The sequence below is a fragment of the Lissotriton vulgaris genome, chromosome 5 (genome assembly GCF_964263255.1).
Source record: "Lissotriton vulgaris chromosome 5, aLisVul1.2, whole genome shotgun sequence".
Lineage (NCBI taxonomy): Eukaryota > Metazoa > Chordata > Amphibia > Caudata > Salamandridae > Lissotriton > Lissotriton vulgaris.
In genome coordinates this window covers 427241604-427265565 of record NC_141693.1, presented here as the reverse complement: position 1 = coordinate 427265565, position 23962 = coordinate 427241604, and positions in this window count along the sequence as shown.

The following is a 23962-nucleotide window of genomic DNA, read 5'->3' as shown; positions in this document are numbered from 1 at the left end:
AGGGAGTCTGCTTAGACACAAGGATGGCACCCCGTTGAGGAAATTTCAATTTCAGAGGGTGCTGGCACTTACGATTGCTGCGGCGGGCTTGAACCCGTGTGATTTTGGGACCCACTCATTCAGAATAGGGGCCGCTACTGAGGCTACGCCTCGGGGTCTGGGTGCGGAAGAAGTAAAACAGTTAGGCCATTGGTCCTCGAACTGTTTCAGGAGGTATGTGCGACTGCACATGTTGTAAAAGACTGATGAAATGCACTCACGCTTGTTGTCTTTTGTTTGAATTACAGTTTCGCAAGCCTGTCACGCGGGGCGGAATTTGGGATCAACCCATCACCAAAGGACCAGCGGTCGAGGATCACCGACTGGAGAGCAAGTGGTATGGGTCGTGGGCCACTCATACGTGAGGCGCGCCGGGGACGTATTTATGGCAGGTGACGCGACTCACGCATCTGGGGAATACGGGTTCAGAGTAACCTTCCATGGGAAGGGAGGCCTCTGTTTTGACCAATTTCAATCGTTTGTGGAGGGTCTCTTAGGGCGGCAAAGGTCACCGCCATCTGTAATCATAGTGCACTTGGGGGGCAATGACTTGGTAAGACTGGGAAGACGGGTGTTAGTGGAACACATATTGTCGGCAGTCAGCTGGTTGGCTAAGAGGCTCCCGGGGTGCACAATTGCCTGGTCCCACATGATCCCCAGGAAAGTTTGGCGGGGGGGTTTCTCTGTGACGGCGTTGAACCACTCGGTAAAAAGGGTCAACAATAAAATTGGGAAATTGTTTCGCTCCGCGCACTTGCAAAGCATTCCACATGGGTGTATTCGGGGTGATCACTATTACTTGAATGATGGGGTTCACCTGTCCAGGGCGGGGAATGATTTACTCATAGGAGACTTCATAGCATGGCTAAGGGGATTGAGGAGGCATGACCTTTAGGAGGTGTGGGGGGGCCGGATAGTCGGTCAACTATCCGGCCTGTGGCGGTCAGGTCATGATCGGTGAGCAGTGATTTCAAGGTCCCTAGGGGAGGCGGCACCCACTACGGATGGGTCGCCTAGGGGGAGACGGCCATAGGCCCCTCCCAGGGGGGAGACAGCTATATGCCCCTCCTACGAATTTCCCGGGGGCCGGATATCCGCTCCGGCGGAAGAGAGTGTGGGGAAGGGGGGGAGTCCACGCTGTCCTTCTTACAGATACCTCACACGGGAACTCAGACGACCTTTAAGATGGCGTCGAGTGAAAGGGGGGCCCCCACGACAAGGGAAGTTACAGTTGGCAACGAGGGTAAAGTCCTCTGCGCATGCGCCACTCACACCGTGATGGCGGGAATTTGGTAGTAGGGATCTGACACTGGTTAAGACCTTGCCGTTGGCCCTTAATGCTAGGATGTACAATTTTATTTTAGAATGTTATGCATTTTCAGGATGGTAGACTCGGCTAGGAAACCTTTGTATTAGAGATCTGTTAAGGTTAGCCAAAGAACATGTCTTCATCAAAATGTAATGAAAGTAAAATTGTACATAAGTTATGAAACGTTTTAATTTAAAGTTTTAAATTTTGTTTCATATTTTAATAAATACGGCCGGGTGGTAACTCCCCCCCGCCTTCCAAAAGCTCAAGCTTGTGTCTGTCTCCTCCCATGGGGAATTGGTGTTGGGAGGGGGTGGCGGGCATCCCGGCCATATAACATCCACAGCTACAATACATTCTTTTCCAATAGTAAAAGGTTTCAAAAATGGAGCATAACAAATTTCTTTTTTTAGCTCATCAAATTGTTTTTGTTGTTCATTACCCCACAAGAATTTTGCTTTTTTTTAAAGTAACAATCGTAATGAAGACACTTTGGATGCATAGTTCTGAACAAATTTGCTGAAATATTCTGTCAAACCTAAAAAAGAAAATAACTGTTCTTTGTTAATTGGAGCAGCAGCTTTGGAAATACTGGAAATGTGATCAAATTTTGGTTTAATACCTTCACTAGATATTTCATGCCCCAAAGATTCAACTTTATCTTGTCTGAATTTACATTTGAAAAACTTGAGTGTTAAACTTTTAGACTGTATATTTTTCAAAGCTGCATTCAAGTTATTATCATGTTCCGCAACATCATTCCCGTAAACTAAAATATCATCCTGAAAAGCAATAGCTCCTCTACAACCTTTAAGCATTTCTTTCATTAACTGTTGAAAAACGGATGGAGCACTGGCAAGACCAAATGGCATACGCAAATAATGATACATGCCCTCGGGTGTTATAAAAGCTGTTAAATTCTTAGACTCGTCTTGTAACACTACTTGATAATAAGCGCTTGCCAGATCTAAAGTGGAGAAAACGCAAGCCCCTGAAAGAGTGGAAATTAGTTCATTAATTTTTGGCAAAGGATGCCTGTCTGTCCAGATCTCTTTATTCAGACTGCGAAGATCCACACACAAGCAGAGCTCGCCATTGGCTTTAAGTGAAAGAACAATTGGAGAAACCCAAGGAGAGGATTCAATGGGCTCAATGATGTTAGACCTTACTAGGTCATTTAACATATCTTTTAACTTATCACGATATGCTGAAGGCACATTCCTAATTCTATGCCTAACAGGCACTGCATTTTCCTTAAGTATAATTTTATGTTTAAATTAGGCATATTCTCCCACTTTCTCTTGAAAAACTTTAGGAAATAACTTTTTAATGTCAGAAACAAAATCTTCATTATTAGAAGATACAATGTATACTGGTGGTGAAGCATTTGGATACAGTTTTATTCCCATTTCTTTTTGGTGAGGCCATCCTAGAATGGACTCCCCCTTGTGAGCTATATATACCTTCGCTCTTGTAGATCTACCTTTAAAATTGATCTCAGCCCAAAAAAATCCTTCCAAATCAATTTTATGCCCAGAATAACTACCTGGTTTGATGTCAGGACTTAAATATTGCCTGTTCGTCCACAATTTCTCAAAAACATCTTTGCCAATTATCGAATACTAGGCACAAGAATCCACCATCATGGAAACATCTTTACCATCAATGTTTATAATGCATGAAGGAAAACCTTTACAATTGTTTGTTAAGACACATGAAATACAATTGAATTCATTAAATTCTTCAGCTATCCTCTCATCATCTAAGCAATACAATTTACCTTTTGAGGGGAACGGCACTTTTTACCAAAATGGCCACTTTTCTTGCATTTTACACAAATCCTATTTAACGCTGGACAATTCTTAAAAGTTCCAACACGGTCAAAACTGCCACACCTATAGCAGATTATAAAAGTATGTCTATTGCCCAGTCTATTATCTTTTATGACACCATTCCTTTTGTTAGGATACATAGTTTTCCTTTGAACTATTAGACCTTTAACCTATAGATACTTCTGGTACAGAATCTTGTATTTTTACCAAAAAACTTTGACCTTGACCTCTAATTTCACTTACAAATTTCTCTGATTGTTCTATTCCCTTAGCAATATTAACTACAGCTTTAAGAGAAGACTCAGTTCCTAACCATAACCTTTCTTGGATTTTCTTACTTTTTGTTTTCATCATTATTTGGCCCCTTAAAACTTGTTCATAGTTGATAGTATCAAATGCGCAGGACCCCGCTAGAGCACGCAAAGCTGACATGTAATTTTCAATAGATTAATCGTCTCTTCACCGTTTTAATTTTCTTTTCAAATCTATTGCTTAATTGTTTTACTGCAATTTCAAAAACATCAGATTCATCAGAATCTTCCAATGGAGGTAATTCCGATAATTCTTTGATACCCTGACCCCCTAAGGACAGGCGTAATAAATCAAGTTTCCTTTTGGAAGAACATCAATCTTCTTCCAGTACCTCAACATATGCTAGGAACATAGGATACCATAAGACCCATTCCATCTTTCGTTCCCCAGCTGTCGGTAAAAAATGAGGAGGAACTATTATATTAGACATAGTGAAGTTAAAAAAATATATATATATGTATATAGTTAAAGATAGTTAACAACTATAATACATTAAAATCTGTACAATTGTAGTAACAGATTTTATGATACACTAAAATCTGTATATATGAAACAGTAAGGTATTAATATATCGTTAAAATATTGCACGCAATCGAAACGCTAAAAAATTTCATTAAATCACAATCTTGAGTTCAGTTGTTAATAAGCGTGTGCATCGCTGTAGTAATAATGATCAATCAGCATGCACAAAGTCGTGATGAAAAGCGTGTGCATCGCTGTTATATTCAATTGCTGAACAGCTTACCCAAACTTACGATGATGCATTTGACTGTGAGACAAATAACCCGATCCAAGATGGCCGAAAACGTGACACAACGTGTGATGTCAGTCCCAGAATGCAATTTGTTCCCACAATCCTCGGAGAAGTGACGCAGGAAGACACATGGAAACGCGCAACCAAGCAACAACTAGAAACGCTCCAAGTTATCAGATCAAAGTTCGAAGAACGACCGTTAAGTAATAATAATGTACTTTTAAAATTTTAAGTCTTTTGACACCGAATATCGTGGAATTTGTTGAAAATGACACTGCATACAGATGTAAACTGCTGCAGGTGCTATCAAGTGCACGATAAATAAACTGCCGCAGAAGCAATCAAGGCAATTCAATTAAAATGCGAAACTTCTTTAAGGATAGTTAGATAAATTAAGTAAAAAAAATAATCCTCAGCCGCTGGTGCAATCAAGGCACTGTAAAATATAAAACAGCCGCTGGTGCTTACACGCACAATTTTTTGGTAATACATAGTAAAAATACCTCACATTCCACAAACTTCCATGAAATGTAATCCCATCCTCGTCGTCAATATTTCGAGAATAAAGTAGACTCTCAATCTAAGGTTCCAGTTGTAGGTTTATTTCCAGAAGATAGTAAGACAGCTTAACAACCACATAGGTCAGGCAGCTTGCTCAGTTAGACTTAAACTGAATTCCCAAGAACACAGAGTAATAGAACAGACAATAACATTCTAACATTCTACTGCCTACAGCCTACATACAACATAATAAGAGTACCACAGGACCCCCCTTAGTGCCATATAAAATATGGTAGGTCATAGCATACTGTAATTGAAAGGTTGCTTAGACTACCTCGGCAATTACACTGAAATAACATTTGGGCGTGTGCGTTGTGAAGCAACAATATGACGTTAAATGGTATTATATTTGAGAAACGGCAACACGATGCACACAAAATGTATGAGTTTTTCAAATGAAGGCACTGATAAATCATTGGTTAATTGAATTGTAAAAACCCGGGGGAGACGAGGTTAACATAGTAGCCATACGTAGTAACTCTTCTATGACCAAAGGCGATTGGGCAGAGGACAACGTACATTACCAGTGTTGAACTTTTTGGTTTTAACAAATCAACTGTCGATATAAGGAATAATTTTTGAAATTAATTAAATGTTGTATAAATTGTCCAACATACACATACATGCATGAAATTTGGAAATGTTTTGTGATCAAGGCTGAAGGTATGTTGGAGATTTTCTCTATGTCCATGGACCGTAAGATCTATTTCTTAGAGTGGTGGGAGTACGGGAAGTGACTTGACAAAAGCATACGCTGAAACATGTCGTCCTTAAAAGTTTTGGTGCACAATAAATCCATTGTGCAGTTTCCTGGTGTGCCGCCTCTTAATTTTTCCAGCGGGGAGTGAATTGAGGAAAACACGAGATATATATATATATATATATATATATATATATTCTGTCACTGACCATGTCATGAATGATGTAATATGTGACATCATCAGCAGTGCATTGTGGGCGTGCGAGTTATAGTTAGCAGAACTAACTATAACGGAGGAATTTGTATGGTTTTGTATGTGTGAAATGTCTAGCTAACTATAACACCCCTGAAACCTATGGCTTTTTCAGTGAATTTCTAAGGTTTTTTAAATGCTAATTCCTAACTATAACGTCTCTGAAACCTATGTTTTTTTCAGTGAATTTCAAAGGTTTTTAAATGCTAATTTCTAACTATAGTGTCTCTGAAACCTATGGTTTTTTTCCAGTGTATTTCAAAGGTTTTTTAAATACTAAGTTTTAAGTGTATTAGTAGTTATATTTTTCATACTGATTTTCTACAGTTTTTTAACTGTTTATTTTTAAATATTTTATTCATTAAATAACATTATATATATTTTATGAAAATTGTAAAAAAATGTTTTTTAAAAAATTCAAACTGAAATATTGTTAAATTTTTTATTTTATTTATTATATTTATATTATTTCCTTTATTATTTTTTTTCAAGTTTTTTTTGGAGTCGCGCACCCAAAGCGTACCCATCACGATGGGTGCGCGGATTCAAACCACCATTTTAGAAAAGTCTTGAAGGATCCACGTACGGTGTGCGACGGCTGCATGTTTATTTAGTTACGTCATATACATTTAACATTACGTGATGTGCGTGATAGATATGCGACCAGGCCGCGACTCCTGCTCCCGCGCATTTGTGACACATGCGCATTATATTACATGACGCTTGCGCTGTGGCTTGTCCCACGTGACATCATATACGGGCTGGTGCGCGCTGGGTGCGCGACTCCAGCTAATATTTTTATGTCAAAAATGATATGTATGTATCTTTAATATACATATTAGGGCAAGAGATTATCTAAGATACTTATATAAATAATATATTTGTACTTATAATAAACATATTATTTTTAAACATATTTTCGTGAAGTCGCGTTGGGTGCGTGCTTTGTGAGCGCACGGTGCGCAGATCCCATGTGACCTCAAAAATAAAGATTTGATTGGTTCATTACATTTCCCACTGTAACTATAGAAGGACCCCACCCATTTCAGTCATTCTTGTTGGAGCATCTTTAGAGAGAGACATCTCTTTTCCTTCAAGAACCCAATTTTGCTTATTTTTTGGGTGTTTATCAAAAAATATCAAAAAATGGCTTCTGGACAGCAGCAGCAACAGGAGGAAGGATCTTCTGAAGAGGAATTTTTGCAGGAGGCATCACGTCCACAAAGGCCTGAGTCTATCGTGTGGAAATTATTCACTTTTCCACCTGGGGAGAAAAAGGTCAACGCAAGGAAGGTGACATGCCGAATTTGTGAACATGTGCTGTCAAGAGATAGTGAGAAGAAGTATTCTTGTGGCACTGACTCTATGTATAAACATTTGAAAACCATACATCCTTTGAATCTGGCTCGGGAGGAATGTAGGCAAGATGCTATGAACCCCTCACCTGCAGTGCCAAGTACATCTGGAGCATCGCCAGCCACACCTGCACCAGACATTAGACCAGAATTTGCCTTCCTTGAACAGCACTGTGTGAAGTGCAAAAGACTAATATGCTTCGGTGAGCCGTCGGTGGATGAAGTTTGTGCTGTGCAACGCAACCATCGTTGTTAGTTTTTTTTGTTTTTTTGTTTTTTGGAATAATAAATAATTCCAAACGTTTCCTGTTATATTCGTTTTTTTGTTCATTTTTGGAAAAAGCACCAAAAAAAATACAAAATTGTTAAAAAAAATATAAAAGAAAGACGAGAAGGAAAAAGAGTTATTATCAGAACTACCTTATCTGGTTAAAGAAAGAACTATAATTGCATGGTAATGTGTGAAAGTGTGTTTGAATGATTGTGTGTAGAGCATAATTGACTGAAAGAATGCATTAGTAGTGTATGGTGAATTTATAGCTGAAGATTTATAAGGAAGTACTGCAGCATGACCCTGCACGCTCTTTAGCTGCATTGCGCTGTGGCACTTCTGAAGCACATGGATGTGACACATGTACATAAATATGTTGCAACTCTATGCTTCCCTCTGCACTGCTGCACAAAGTGCAGCCATGTGGTGAGTGACACAGGCATCCTTGCACCATGGTGCAAGGATGTCTGTGTCATGGGGAGATTGTTTGTTGTGCAGGAAAGGACACTCTCCTACACCCAAAAAATATTTCAGTTTAGAGGCCTGCATGCATAGTGCACAGAACATTCCATAATTAAATGACTAGTAACTGGAATAATTTCAGTGTTGCAGACAGAGTGCATGGTGAATTTATAAGTGCTTAGGTATTGGTTGGGTGATAGGATAAGTAGATAGTGCTGGATGTGTGATTGAAAAGTGAATGGGACAGACAGGAGGATGCCTAAACTGCATAGGTACTAACTGGGTATTTAGAAGAGTGTATCAATAGTATGTAGCTGTTTAGAGGTTTACATGCATAGTGTACAAAATATTGTACCTGCACTTGTGTTAGTGGCTAGACCATTTCTTAAGTATTAGACTTGTAATTGGAGTAATTTCAGTGGTGCCAGACAGTGTATGCTGAAATTATAAGTGCTTAGGTGTATGTGAAGTGATATAATATGTAGATAGTGTTGGATGGATGATTGGAGAAGTGCATGGGACAGACAGGAGGATTCCTAGATTGCATGGGAAATACTTTACTTAGTAACTGGTTAGAGGTTTATATACATAGTACACAGCTAAATTTGGTTGTGCATTGATAGTGTTTGCATTACTTAATCTTACCTTAACAGAAGTACATATCAAAAAATTGTAAACATTTTTTTAATTGTTTTTGTATAATTTAATTTTCTCAAAATTTCGTACTTTAGAATTAAGATCTGTGAAAGAGAAGAAAAAATACAGTTATAATCACCGTTCCCTTTAGGGTGCGCGCACGCACCTCTCCTTACATCAGCGCGCACCGCCTCGCATGGAGCACGCACACAGGACGTCGCGGGAGAGAGTCGCGCCGCCGACCACTTTAAAGAAGCGAGCAGGGCGAACATGAGGCACTTTTCCATGGGGTGCGGCGGAGCGGTCGTGAGGAGTGCAGGTAAGGAGGCTGGGGGCTGGTGGGGCTTGTGGGGCTTGTGGCTATGTGGGAGCGCGGGGCAGACTGTGGCCTTTTGTTTAAGTATTGCTGTTAATCAGAGCCCCTTCACGGGCTCGGATTAATAGCAATACTTAAACAAAAGGCCACAGTCTGCCCCGCCCTTTACTAACAAAAGCGTAGTAATTTTCCAAACACAGCGCGTACTTTAGCACACGCTGTGTTTGGAAACTGTCTCCACGCTTTTGTTAGAAAAGCGCGGGGCAGACTGTGGCCGTTTGTTTAAGTATTGTTGTTAATCAGAGCCCGTGAAGAGGCTCTGATTAACAGCAATACTTAAACAAAAGGCCACAGTGGGCACTCAGGGGGGCGGCGCCGCAGGGGGCACAGCTGTTGGGGAAACGAGCGGAACAGAAGGCAAAAGGGGCACAAAAACAAGGAAAAAAACGAGTGGCACAGAGGGCAGAGGGGCACAAAAAACCAGTGGAGCAGAGGGCAGAAGGGCATAAAAAACGAGGGGAAAACGAGTGGAACAGAGGGCTAAACGGCACAAAAAACGAGTGGAACAGAGGGCAGAAGGGCACAAAAAACGAGTGGAACAGAGGGCAGAAAGGCACAAAAAACGAGTGGAACAGAGGGCAGAAGGGCACAAAAAACGAGGGGAAAACTAAGTGGAACAGAGGGAAGAAAGGCACAAAATATGAGTGGAACAGAGGGCAGAAGGGCACAAGAAACAAGGGGAAAACAAAGTGGCACAGAGGGCATAAAGGCACAAAAAGTGAGGGAAAAACTAGTGGAATAGAAGGCAAAAGGGGCACAAAAACGAGTGCCACAGAGGGCAGACGGGCACAAAAAACTAATGGCACAGAGGCAGAATACAGAAATATAGGGGCAGCTAAGAACAGAAGGCAGAACGGGCAGAGAGGCACAGGGGCAGCGAGGGGAACAGAAGGGAAAACTTCTCCGAGACACGGGCAGCGAGGGGTACAGAAGGAAAGACCGAGCAGAGAGCACGATGACAGCGAGGAGAACAGAGGGAAGAAAAAGGGGCACGGACCACGTACAGGCAGCGGGGAAGACAGACAACAGCAGTCACAGAGACAACAATGAAAATACAGGCAATACAATAAATTTGCAAACTGCCCTTAAGACCCTTATTGTGGCGCTGTATGTGTGAAAATCCACCATCTTTTCACTTTTTAAAGTAAACGTTTAAACGTTTTGAGTGCCATTTGGCGCCACAGACATATGCGGTTTGGTTCCTGGCGCACATAGCCATGGTTGCAGCGCATAGATACCCGCCATTGCCGCACACAGAAGAAAAAAATTAGATGGAACATTGGTTATAATATATAATATTACATTTTTTACAACACAACATATTTTTAACATTATATGAATTATTTTGTTTGCCTTTTTTGCTGTTCTTATAATATATTGAATTTCACTACAAACAGTGATTTCAATGTTAATCATCACATAACAGCGGACAAAAAAAACAACCAATAAGATTGTTTAAAAAAAACAAATCTGTGTCAAAAATATTTTCAATATAGTCCACTATCTTTGCACATTCCATAAAAGCAATATCCTTAATAACATACCATATAATACAAATCACACATATATAAAATCCTTCTTTCTAAGAGAATTTCCTTACTACAATATGAAAGAACTGAAACAATAATTCAATCAACAATTCTTTATAATTTCCATATACTCTAAATAATGTTCTTTAAAAATATATGCTGTGACAATGTCCTAGAAAAAGTGCGTAATTGATATTAATATCTTTCCTCCTGGCCACATGGTATTCCTGAAATCCTTTATACTGAAATTGTCCAATAGTAATCATATTAATACATTTTAACATATTCCCAATAGTCCTAATAATGTTCTTAGAACTTTGGCTTTAAAAATATTACTTAGGAATTTGGTAATTCATAAGGCAAATGATGTTTAAAAACCAAATGTGCATCATTACAATATGTCCATCCTTTATTGCATTTTAAATAGACAGTTTAATGTCCAGATGTTGTAAAAGGACCATTGTGGAAAATAATTGCTACTGCTACAAACGTTATTCCTAATATCGATAGTTGACTTGCTACAAAATGTTTAATTAAAGTTTCCAATTTTCTTCAATCAGCTGTACAACGTTGTATCATTAAAATTATATATTGTCTAAATCTTTGTATGAATAATGTTGATAACATTTCTGATTTGCATTGGCTACACTCCATGTTTTGATTTGCTGCTTTAACTAGTTTGTTGAAAGACACTGTTTTGCAGTCTGATATTGTCAAATATATGAATCTTTCAGTGTCTATGTTAGTGGTAGAACTAAACATACAATTTTCACATTCATGTTTCCGTTTATAACTAAGGCCAAAAATATTTTCAATTTCTATTCTTTCATCTTCCAATACTGCAAACATATAAATTAGAAATTCCTGAGCATCTTGTTGAACATTTTGCGTAAATTGTGTAGAACCAGAACATATATCCAAAAGATTACGAATATCAGAAACACTTTGTATTTTCCTTTTATCAATTCTCAATTTTTTAAAATACAATGCAACAAGGAACAAAATCTTTTTTCACAATTCTCCACAATTTGCTGTTACAAACTTTCTAGAAAAAAACAACATTAACCACAACATTAGCATAGCAGTTGACACTTGAACTATTTTCTAGCTGATACCCGACAGTCTCTTCAATAGTGTCCTTTTTCTTTTTGCTTACAATCTCAACATTATCTTGATTCTTTTCCTTCTCTATAACTTCACTACAGATATTCTCATATCTTCTTTTTTGACCTACTATAAGCTTTTCATATACAGGATATTCACCTAAATTGGCAGCATACATTCTTCTTAACCGATTATACTCTTTTACACAGTTTGCATCTGCACTAATCTTTCCCTCATCAAAATCAATCATATACAATCCAGATAAAGTTCTGACTCAGGACAAAGCAACATATGCCATACCCTCTTTAAACATGGTATTTCCAATGTTTACTAAAGCATTATCTACACTTAAACCTTGAGATTTAGGAATAGTCACTGCATATGCCAGAGAAAGAGGAAACTGTTTCCTTCGAACATACAAATCTTTAACAACCAAAAAACAAGCTGAACAACGACAAATTTGTTTTACTTCTTCAATCTGATCAAATTTGATTTTTAAAAGTTCGATTCCATCACTATTTTGATAATTAACAACAGCAACAACTTTATCCATTGCTCCATTTACTAAACCTTTTTCTACATCCAAATTACACCATAAAATTACCCGTCAGTTTACACACACATATAAATTCTTTTCTAAACCAGCAGTTTTAGATATAGATTTTTCTAAAGAATCCAATTTTGTTTTTAATTTTTCCCTCAAAATAATAATGATTTGGTGTTCCACGTCTGGAAGCAGGTGTTTATGGGGGAACTACCTGATCGGAAAATTTCACGCATTTACCAGATGTTAGATCACCACTGCTCCACTGACCTACACAGACTCAGGACTGCGTGGGTGGGGGACGTGGGCGACCTGGAGGAAGAGGACTGGGCTGAGGCACTGGCGAGCCCGCGGGGGGGGGCTGCCATTTCCACCCGCTTACGCCTGGTACAGTTCAAATATCTGCATCATACATACTTCACCTGAGAGGGCCTGTGGAAGGCGGAAATGATTGGCTCCCCTGACTGTCTCTGCTGTGGGATGGATGAGGGTACACTTCTGCATACTGTCTGGGGGTGCTCGGCGCTGCTTAGGTTTTGGAGGGGGGTGTTCTCCTGCTTGTCCGAGGTGTTGGCATGGTAGCTCCTGCGCACGCCGAGATTGGCTTTGCTGGATGTGATGGAAGGAATTGGGGCAATAGATACAAGCGTCACCTGTTACTGCTGGGCCTCACGCTGGCGAAGAGGGACATAGCCAGGGCGTGGTAGGCGCCTCGAGCTCCGCCATTGGCTGCATGGAAAAATGGCATGGACTTTTGCATGGGACTCGAGCTGCCGATATTTATTGCTAGGGGATGCCCCCGTAAACATTTTAAGATTTGGAAAAGATGGGCGGACTATCGCGGGCTGGACCTAGATCCGCCGCCGGAGGGGGCCACCCCCTCCGCCAATTTGATAGGTGGATGGAATGTGGGGTGGACAGGGTGTTTTGATGGACTCGGTGTGCTCCTCTGGATTGCTTATTATCATTAGTGGCAGTATCAACGCAAATGGGAGAGGGGGGGGGGGTTTGTTAGTTTTTCTATAAAAGTCTAAGACGTTTTTGCTGATTTATTGATGTGTGCAGTAGACTTCGGATTCCGGAGCTATGCAGTATATGTGACCTGTGACCAATAAAATCTGTTTTAAAAAAAAATAATGACAATGATTCCTTTGTGCTTTATTTTATCAATGGTTTCCATTTTTATTATTTGTTCATTTTCTAACTTTAAAAGTTCTTAATTGAATATAGAACACTCACACAGTGTTGGCATTAAGCAGATTATAGATTTATTTTCTGCAATTTTTTTATATATTTTTTCAGGAACTATTTTTAATTTGGAAATTAGTTTGTACATAGTCGACTTTGCAAAGCTTGTTTTCCATGTTCTGTCAATACTCCAATTCTTATATCTTGAAGAATAGTTCCATAATCAACATAATTTGCCTGTCGCATATTTTTTATGAGTTCTTTGTATTCAAAATATGACCAAATATGAACTTTTCCAACACTTCCCAAAGACTTTTTGGTGTCTTCATGTACAAGTGTTTTAAATACTGGTTGTCCTTTTACAGGAGTGAGTTGCAGTATATCTCCAAAAACTATCACATGTTTTCCTCTAAATAAGACATCGTATTCTGTTTGTAGAATTTACTGCATTCTTAAATGCACAAAGGCAAGCATTAGGTTTGAAACCATGCTCACCTCATCAATAATCAGACGTTTCATTTTCTGTAGCACTCTTGAAACTTCATAACAAGCCTCTCCAGATAGCTTGTGATATTGCAATTTGTTTTCACGCTCTACAGGTAGCATTAGTAAACAATGTCATGTAATTCCTTTAATGTTGTGTGCTGCCAACCCAGTTGGAGCAGTTACAACACAAGACAAATGTGAGTCAGTTGTTTTCTGTAGATAACTGGTCAATACTTTAATTAAGAAACTTTTTCCTGTTCCAGCTTGACCACTGACATACATTCGGATAGGTTGAAATGATGTGCATGTGCATTCTTTCTTTTCATGAAGAAATTAATGATCAATCTGTTGTCTCACTTGCTGATATTGTTCAGCATTTAATTCTTCTTCCAAGTTTCCTAAGTCCATAATATCTTCTTGAGCTTGATGCATTACTGTTTCCACTTCGTTCATGGCGATTGTCCTTTCATTTTCAAGAATTGGTTGTCCTAGTGGATCTTGACTCAGTGGAGCAGAACTTTGACTGTCTTGAGAACTGTCTCTAGAAATCTCAGCTACAATAGCAGCTTCTTGATCAATTTCATCATTCAACATTTTGAGATAATTTGCAAAAACTTTACATTCTATGCTATCTTTACAAGCATTGAAGGAGTCTTCATAGCACTGAAAATCTCCAAGTGATTCCAATTCTGTACGCCATGGATTGAAGAGTTGCAAAAGTGCTGAATAGTAAAATTCTCTTTCATCAGGAGTATCACAACTCAGTTTTCTGTGATTAATCAAATTTACTTTCCTTTGTTTCACCAAACATCCTCCGGAACCAATCACTGCATATTTTCCTTCATTTATGTTTTCTGTAGTATTCCTTTTAAAAGTGTAATATTGCAGCACTTCATAGAGACATATGTTCTCAAGATGATGACTTCTATTTGGATAATATGTGTCCAACATGTTTGTTTTGATAATATCTGTACTTTCCGGTTCTATTTCTGCTAAATATTCGATTTCTTGTATAGATTTAAGTACTCGATTTTGTGTTGCAGCAAGCCCTAGACTCACCCAAATGATTCTTTTAGACTTTGAGTATAAACTTGCAGATGATAACTGATCTAAGCATTCATATGCTCCAATTTCTCGATGGGATAACATCTTCAAACTGAAACTGTAAAATTTCTTACTAAGACTCTTCTCATGAGAAATTTCTTCATACATTTCTTTCAACTCTGTCTTTTCTGATTTTGTTATGTAAGATGTCACATACCGGGCAATAGCAATGGAATTATCCGCAACATACTGGATATCCAGATTAGCATTCCACATTATTGAGAATAACTGGATTATAATCATTGATAAACTTTGATTCTTCACTGCTTCTCAAATTGTATGTATTGTTAGGATAGTTTCTAGTAATGGTATGTGTCACAGCTGACTCTTCCTTTGGATATTACTGGACATGGAAATCTAAATCGACATTTGGTATAAAACTTTTCCTTAGAATTGTACTTTCGTCAACAATATTTGCCACACGATGGCTTTAGAATCGTAACACTTGTTGCCTTAAGATGTTTCCTTCTGTTCTTTTTGGTATAGCACTTGTGACATAATCTTCAATAAAAGACAAAACAGTGTCATCCGAATCAGTTCCAAATTTGGGTGCATCCTTCATCGATAAAAGCATGTGTATATGAGGAGCACCTATAGCTTGATATTCCTTTCTCCAAAAGAAAACCACAACTTCTCCAAGAGGAGGATTCTTTTTATTGCAGATAAAAGAAATCATAGCTTCAAACCTATGATTGAAATATCTGCATACATTAACAGGATCCAAAGAGCACGATTCTCCAGGTGTCTTGTATGTAATATTTTTTATATTTGAATTTCCTTCTCGAAGAAATTCAAGTTAATCATCCCAAGCGTATTCAGCACAGCTTAGGGTAATAAACCATGTAGGAGTTCCTAAGTTCCTTAGCATACAATTAAGTTCTCCATGACGACGGTACCAATACTCATTATTACCACGCTGACATGCCATCAAATTAATAAGCTGAGATTCTAAATGATTTTCTCTCTGATATACTTTATCCATAAATTCCTTTGCAGAAACAGTTTGAAGATGTACTCCTGTTTTTAATATATGGTTGACTGCATATGAAAGTCCAGACAAGTCACTCTCAAACAAAAGATGAAATATATATGGAATACATTGTTGAAATCTTGGATCTTCTGCATACAATCTTGTTGTCCGATATTCTGATACAGGAATCTGCACTGATCGTTCGTCATATCGTCCACCTTTTCAAGTTGAGAACAGCTGCGGAAAACAACGAGCTTCCAAACTTTTTTCCCATACACTCATGGGAGTCCCCTTCGCTTTCTTCATTTGGAATAATTTAATAGTATTCCCCATCACTTCTTTTGAATGAAGTGGATGTACACTATAATGTTCATAGCTTTCTTCACTTTTGGACATGTCCACTTTTTCAATTTGACCACTTGACGTTTCACTATCATCTTCTTAAAGTATTTCTTCTTCTTCCACATGCACATTTTTGTAGTAATCATTGTTTTTTAAAAGATATAGGGGTCGATTCCTATTCGGGAAAATGCGCTCCGAATAGTTGTACGGAGCGTATTTCCCGTACGAATCGTGCACCTTCAAGTTCCCTGTACGTACGATCAAGTACGATCCTAACCCAAAGCAGATCCCCGTACGAATCGTAAGAAACACCGTACGACACAAAAATACATGCGATTTGTATCCGGTTCACTCAGTATGCTACGTCCATACGTAAACAAGCAGCAGTTTCCTGCCCAGCCAGTACGATTCGTCTCTGCAACACTCCATACGACCCTTTTTCTACGGGACCCGAAAACAGCCATAAAAGCAGAGCCCGGCTCGTACCGCACCCCGGTACGCGACATACACGCCATGAACCCCATCATCTGTGTCATCCCAGTCCTGTACGCCTACGACCTGGTGCATAGAAACCGACGACGGCGCAGACGGTGAGAACAACGTACCGCAACAACGGAAGTGTACATGTACGGTGCGTCTTACTCGCGCGCGTATACCACCATTGCAATAGTTATACGAGCCGCACACACGCCATGAAAGTTGGGGTACGGTGCGTCACACGTGCTCGAGTATACCACCATTGCAATAGTGATACGAGCCGCACACACTCCATGAAAGTTGGGGTACGGTGCTTCACACGCGCTCGCGTATACCACCATTGCAATAGTGATACGAGCTGCACACAAGCCATGAAAGTTGGGGTATGGTGCGTCACACGCGCTCACGTATACCACCATTGCAATAACGATACTTGCCGCACACAACCCATGAATGTTGGGGTACGGTGCGTCACACGCGCTCGGGTATGGCACCATTGCAATAATGATACGAGCCGCACACACGCCATGAATGTTGTGGTACGGTGTGTCACATATGAGGGGTGGGTGGATATGACTCCCAGCAGTGCCCAGACATAAGAGGGGTGGGTGGATATGACTCCCAGCAGTTTACAACAGTATGGGGGTGGGTGCATAGGAATCCCAGCAGTGCCCAACAGTATGGGGTGTGTGGATATGACTCCCAGCAATGCCCAGACATAAGAGGGGTGGGTGCACAGGACTCCCAGCAGTGCCAAGACAGAAGAGGGGTGGGTGCAGAGGACTCCCAGCAGTGCCCAACAGTATGGGGGTGGGTGGATATGACTCCCAGCATTGCCCAGACAGAAGAGGGGTGGGTGCAGAGGACTCCCAGCAGTGCCCAGACATTAGAGGGGTGGGTGGATATGACTCCCAGCAGTGCCCAGACATAAGAGGGGTGGGTGGATATGACTCCCAGCAGTTCCCAACAGTATGGGGGTGGGTGCATAGGAATCCCAGCAGTGCCCAACAGTATGGGGTGTGTGGATATGACTCCCAGCAATGCCCAGACATAAGAGGGGTGGGTGCACGGGACTCCCAGCAGTGCCAAGACAGAAGAGGGGTGGGTGCAGAGGACTCCCAGCAGTGCCCAACAGTATGGGGGTGGGTGGATATGACTCCCAGCATTGCCCAGACAGAAGAGGGGTGGATGCAGAGGACTCCCAGCAGTGCCCAGACATAAGAGGGGTGGGTGCACAGGACTCCCAGCAGTGCCAAGACAGAAGAGGGGTGGGTGCAGAGGACTCCCAGCAGTGCCCAACAGTATGGGGGTGGGTGGATATGACTCCCATCAGTGCCCAGACATAAGAGGGGTGGAGGCAGAGGACTCCCAGAAGTGCCCAGACATAAGAGGGGTGGGTGCAGAGGACTCCCAGCAGTGCCCAGACAGAAGAGGGATGGGCGCAGAGGACACCCAGCAGTGCCCAGACATAAGAGGGGTGGGTGCACAGGACTCCCAGCAGTGCCCAGACATAAGAGGGGTGGGTGGATATGACTCCCAGCAGCCCCCAACAGTATGGGGGTGGGTGGATATGCCTTCCATCAGTGCCCAGACATAAGAGGGGGGCGCAGAGGACTCCCAGCAGTGCCCAGAGAGAAGAGGGTGGGTGCACAGGACTCCCAGCAGTGCCCAGACATAAGAGGGGTGGGTGGATATGACTCCAAGCAGTGCCCAACAGTATGGGGGGGGTGGATATGACTCCCAGCAGTGCCCAGACATAAGAGGGGTGGGTGCAGAGGATTCCCAGCAGTGCCTAGACATAAGAGGGGTGGGTGCAGAGGACTCCCAGCAGAGCCAAGACAGAAGAGGGGTGGGTGCACAGGACTCCCAGTAGTGCCCAGACATAAGAGGGGTGGGTGGATATGACTCCAGCAGTGCCCAACAGTATGGGGGTGGGTGGATATGACTCCCAGCAGTGCCCAGACAGAAGAGGGGTGGGTGCAGAGGACTCCCAGCAGTGCCCCGACAGAAGAGAGGTGAGTGCACATGACTCCCAGCAGTGCCCAGACATAAGAGGGGTGGGTGGATATGACCCCCAGCAGTGCCCAACAGTATGGGGGTGGGTGGATATGACTCCCAGCATTGCCCAGACAGAAGAGGGGTGGGTGCATAGGACTCCCAGCAGTGCCCAGACAGAAGAGGGGTGGGTGCACAGGACTCCCAGCAGTGCTCAGATATAAGGGGGACCATCATCATCATCATACCTCAACTACACGGGGGGTATGTGCACATCCCTAACTTGTGACTTTCATGATAGTGCCATAGCAACACATCACTTACAGCAGTGTCCCACTCCACGGAGGATTGATTCCAGTCACACACTGTGTGACACACCACATTTGGGTGTGATGTCAAATTCCACATGCATACCCACCCATGGAAGTTGCAGGCAACATGCACACCCTACCATCATGACACAATAGTGTATAGTCATGTAACAGCCCACCAAACAAAGAGAGCGAAAGGGAACACACACTGTCACTTACATCCCTGGGCTGATATGAATGTCCAGGTGGTGGTCAGACCACCAAGTTGTAGTCTCTCATGGAAGGAATAGTGTTGAAAATGATTAAATGCAATGCTCAATAATGTGAGTCATGTGCCCAAATACCCTGCAGAACAGTTGCCAACATAGGGGTAGGCTGTGATGACACACATGCATAGTGGGAAAAAGGGTGAATGTGTCCTTGAAGGCATTTGCACATACTCAAAACACAAGAACAGTGAGTAGCATGGATGGCACAGACTAATAGACACCTGTGAGCAGGCATGGCCATTGCTGAAAGGAACCATCACCGAAAAATGAAATGTGCACACATGTCAGCACAACAATTGTACAACTGTCTGTAGTGAAGATCTCAGGTGTCACAGAGGAAGGAACACTCCTTGGGACAATGTCTCTAGCCAAACTGAACCCACACAACCAATGATTAATTGCAGAGACATTGTGATAGCAGATAGATATCATGGTCCAGCTCATTACCATCATCCAAAAACATCTCTTAGAACCCAAAAATATTAGCATGACACCAACTCCAGGGCCCTCAGCACCTAAAGCAAGTACCTGAAATGCAATAGTGTAGAATGCAAAAGAAAATGCTTTATTCAGCTCCAAAATGAAAGATGTCCAAAATTTAGTTTGAGCTCCAACAAGGCCAATGGCCAGTCCACTTAAAAGTCTGGTAGGTGGACGTTGGGGGAGGTCGCCGACCCCAAACTTGGCTGCACACAAATGTCCTATTGGTCTGTTGACCCATGGGGGGCATCATCTGAGTCAGGCCAGGCACCGCAGGGACAGTAGTGGGAATGGTAGGTGTTGTGGGTGCAGGGGGGGAGGAATCTTCCTCAGTGACTTGTGCAGCGCCAAAGGTGGAAATCAACTCAGCGCTGCACACTGCTACCAGTTCAGCCAGACCACACCCTGAACCCGAGGACACTATGGGAGTGGAGGTAGAGGGCTGTGAGTCTTGCGGACTTTGTCTCTGGCTGCGTGTCTGCAGTCTGGCCCCAGTCCCTGTGGGTGTGCCTGCAGCCCTGTGAGATTGGGTGACAGGAGGTGTACGCTTGTACTTCTGTGGTGGTCTGCTGTTTCTCTGTTGGTGTGTGTGATCGTGCTTGTCTGCATGTGCTCTGGACAGGTATGGGAAAGGGGGGTGTGGATGGGTCCGAAGGAGGGGGGGGGACGGACCGCTGCAGGAGGGTTACTGCTGCCGTCACTGTGGACTCCATGGACATGAGAATCCGACGTTGGTCAGACATTGTGGCTGACATGCTCTTCATGAATGACAACAACTGTGTCAGGATTTGAGTCTGGCAATGGAGGACAGTCAGCATTGATGTCTGACCAACCTGAATCTGTCGGAGTAGGTCCACAGACTCCGCACTGATGGCAGCAGACGAGACAGGGGCAGGGGCTGCGGTGCCGGGGACGAAGGAGACATGGGGGGCAGCACGGACAGAAGGGACCCTAGCAACTGGGAGGGTGGAGATGGTTCTGGAGGAGGTGGGGACAGACATAGTGATGGTAGATGCTGTTGTAGCATATTCCCCCTCCTCCTGGGAGTTAGAAGCGGACACATCAGCATGGTATGAAGTGTCGCCTTCCAACAGTTCCGCCGCCTGACTCCCCTGACCCTCCGTGCCATTGGCTCCCTCCGACTCCTCAGCTGTGGTGGCACTGTGGCTGGGTCCCTCCTCTTGGTCCGTGCTCATGTCTCCTCCTGTCTCTGTTGATGATGCTGTGGGCAAGGAGAAGAAACAAAAATGCATCAGACACCTGTACACATCTGACACATGAGCACAAAATCAGTAGGTCACACTGCAAATCATGGCATGCATCATGAGTAACAGCCAGATAGCTCTGCACATATTTGATACTTGTACTGCCCAGTCGGTATAGACACAATGCTACTTGGACACAAGGATGCAAAGAACACGCTAGGCCACAACTTGAATGAGAATTACACTGAGAGGCTTCTGTTTGTTTACAGGAGAGCAGATCAATACAATGAAGTGATGCCACCTCAAGTTCACCAAGAAATAAACAGTAGTGGTGCCCCTCAGGGCGAACTAACCCACATCACTCCCCAAGGTGACACCACACTCAGAGCCCTGTAAGTACATTTGGGTGAAAAATAATGAAATGAATTGTTGGCATCTTGGGACTCACCATACTTTACACATTCCACATGTATTGAATGTGTTAATTCGCAATCTTGTGAAAAGAACACGTATGTGCCTGCATGAAAGATGTCTCACAATGAAATGCACACTAAAAACATTTACCTATTAATTGAAACAGCTGGCACCCTTTAAGATGAAACACTGTTAGAAACAAATGGTGTTGCAGATTTGCCATATACATGGTCCAACGAAGGTCTTGAAGTTCTGACACTCATTCGTTTGTACAATTGACAACAAAGGAGTCTCAAAACCTCAAGACCACTGTGGGAACATGTATATGGAGATCAAGGCACAATATCAATCACTAACACTGGCCTCCTTCAAAAGCTGCCTGCTTCTTTCAAAATATTGCAAATGTCGTTTTGTGTGCACTACCTTGTGAGACACCTATCATGCAGGCACATAAGTGTAACTTACACAATTCGTCATTTTACACATTCAAAACATTAACAACTTTTAACAAGTGTTGGGAGTGCCAAGGTACAATCATCAATGTGAGACAACTTGAAATATGTCAGTCCTCACAGGGGCATCCATTACCTGAATATACAGTTGCTAGCACATAGGACCTACTGGCTGTCATGTGAAGTGGCCCACATGTCCGAATTCAGGACAATGCTTAAGCTAATGGGCCTGCAATTGTGATGAACAAAATCATTGCTGCATTGTGGACACACCCTTATCCCCAGGCAAAATGTCAACACAGTGGTGTGCACACTGAGACAAAACAGCGCTGCACCAGAACTACATACATGTGGCAAAAATGAATGAGGCACAATTATGTCTGGAAACAAATGACATAGGCTGTCAAGCCCCAAATGAAAGCACTGGCCACCATCACAGGGGAAGTGCATGCTGAGAACATTGACCAGCCAATTCTCACCCACAGGTCACACCTGGAAAGGCCAAATCAGGTAGGCCCATTAGACCTCTCCTGCACAACACCCCTATCCCTCAGTCAATGTGAGTGATACAGCTCAAGAAGTGAGACCACAGAATCTGTGTAACAAAAACTGTGCAGCAACAATTCCTAAAGTAACCCAAGCTCACCTCGTGGGGCTGGCAATACATATTAGTCACAAACAAACAACAACAGATTGTTGAGAATATGCACACAGGCACTGGCCAGTGTGAGTATGCACAAGCCAAATCTTGTATCCATGTCCAGTGGGCACATGTAACAGACTCAGCAAAAATACAAACTATGACAGGGACCAATGCCACAGAGGCAGACCCATGATGAGAGAGTCCGCCTACCACCGTACAAGTCAGAAGCCACCAAAGTCATCTGCGGCGTCCCTCAAGGATCCTCGCTGAGCCCTACCCTCTTCAACGTCTACATGAGCCCCCTCGCGGCCATCGCACGCCAACACAACCTCAACATAATCTCCTACGCCGACGACACCCAGCTGATCCTCTCCCTGACCAACGACCCCGCCGCCGCCAGAACCAACCTGCACGAAGGGATGAAGGAGGTAGCCGAGTGGATGACGACCAGCCGCCTGAAACTGAACTCAGACAAGATGGAGGTCCTCATCCTGGGCTCCACGCCCACCGCCTGGGACGACTCCTGGTGGCCCCCCGCCCTGGGCACCGCACCCAAACCGACTAACCACGCACGCAACCTGGGCTTCATCCTGGACTCCTCCCTCTCCATGACCAAGCAAGTCAACGCCGTCTCCTCGGCGTGCTTCAACACCCTACGCATGCTACGGAAGATCTTCTGGTGGATCCCCACGGAGACCAGGAAGACCGTCACCCAGGCCCTCGTCACCAGCCGACTGGACTACGGCAACGCCCTCTACGCCGGAACCACCGCCAAGCTCCAGAAGAGACTTCAGCGGATCCAGAACGCCTCAGCCAGACTCATCCTCGACATCCCACGTAACAGCCACATCTCCGGACACCTGAGAGACCTGCACTGGCTCCCCGTCAACAAAAGAATCACCTTCCGTCTCCTCACCCACGCACACAAAGCCCTACACGATCAAGGCCCGAGCTACCTCAACAACCGAATCAACTTCTACGCTCCCAAACGCCACCTCCGTTCAGCCAGTCACGCCCTCGCCGCCGTCCCACGCATCCGTAGAGTGAAAACAGGAGGAAGGTCCTTCTCCTACCTGGCCGCCAAGACCTGGAACTCCCTCCCGACCGACCCAAGACCACCTCTCCTTCAGGAAGAAGCTCAAGACCTGGCTGTTCGAGCAGTAACGGCACCCCCCCCCCCCCCCACCCCCCCTTAGCGCCTTGAGACCCTACGGGTAAGTAGTGCGCTCTATAAATGTCTTTGATTGATTGATTGATTGATGAACACACAAAGAATGGGCACAGTGTTGGATGACACACATGAATAGGAGGCCAGGGTGTCTCTGGGGACTGTAGTGGGCACACTGATCCGTGGTCCTGGAATGAGCTGACTGTACCATAAGTAACCGGCATGGCACTATGCAAATCTCCCAACTGATGTACATCATGTCTGAGAACACAACATGGGTCATGCATGCTGCAAGAGTGTGCAGTTGAAACCTCACACTCCTATGTTGAGACTCATCATCAGTGCAGACAAATATGAAGCCCAAACACAGTGCACAGGTCATGGCACAGGCAAGGTCCCAACACATGTCACAGAACACCCT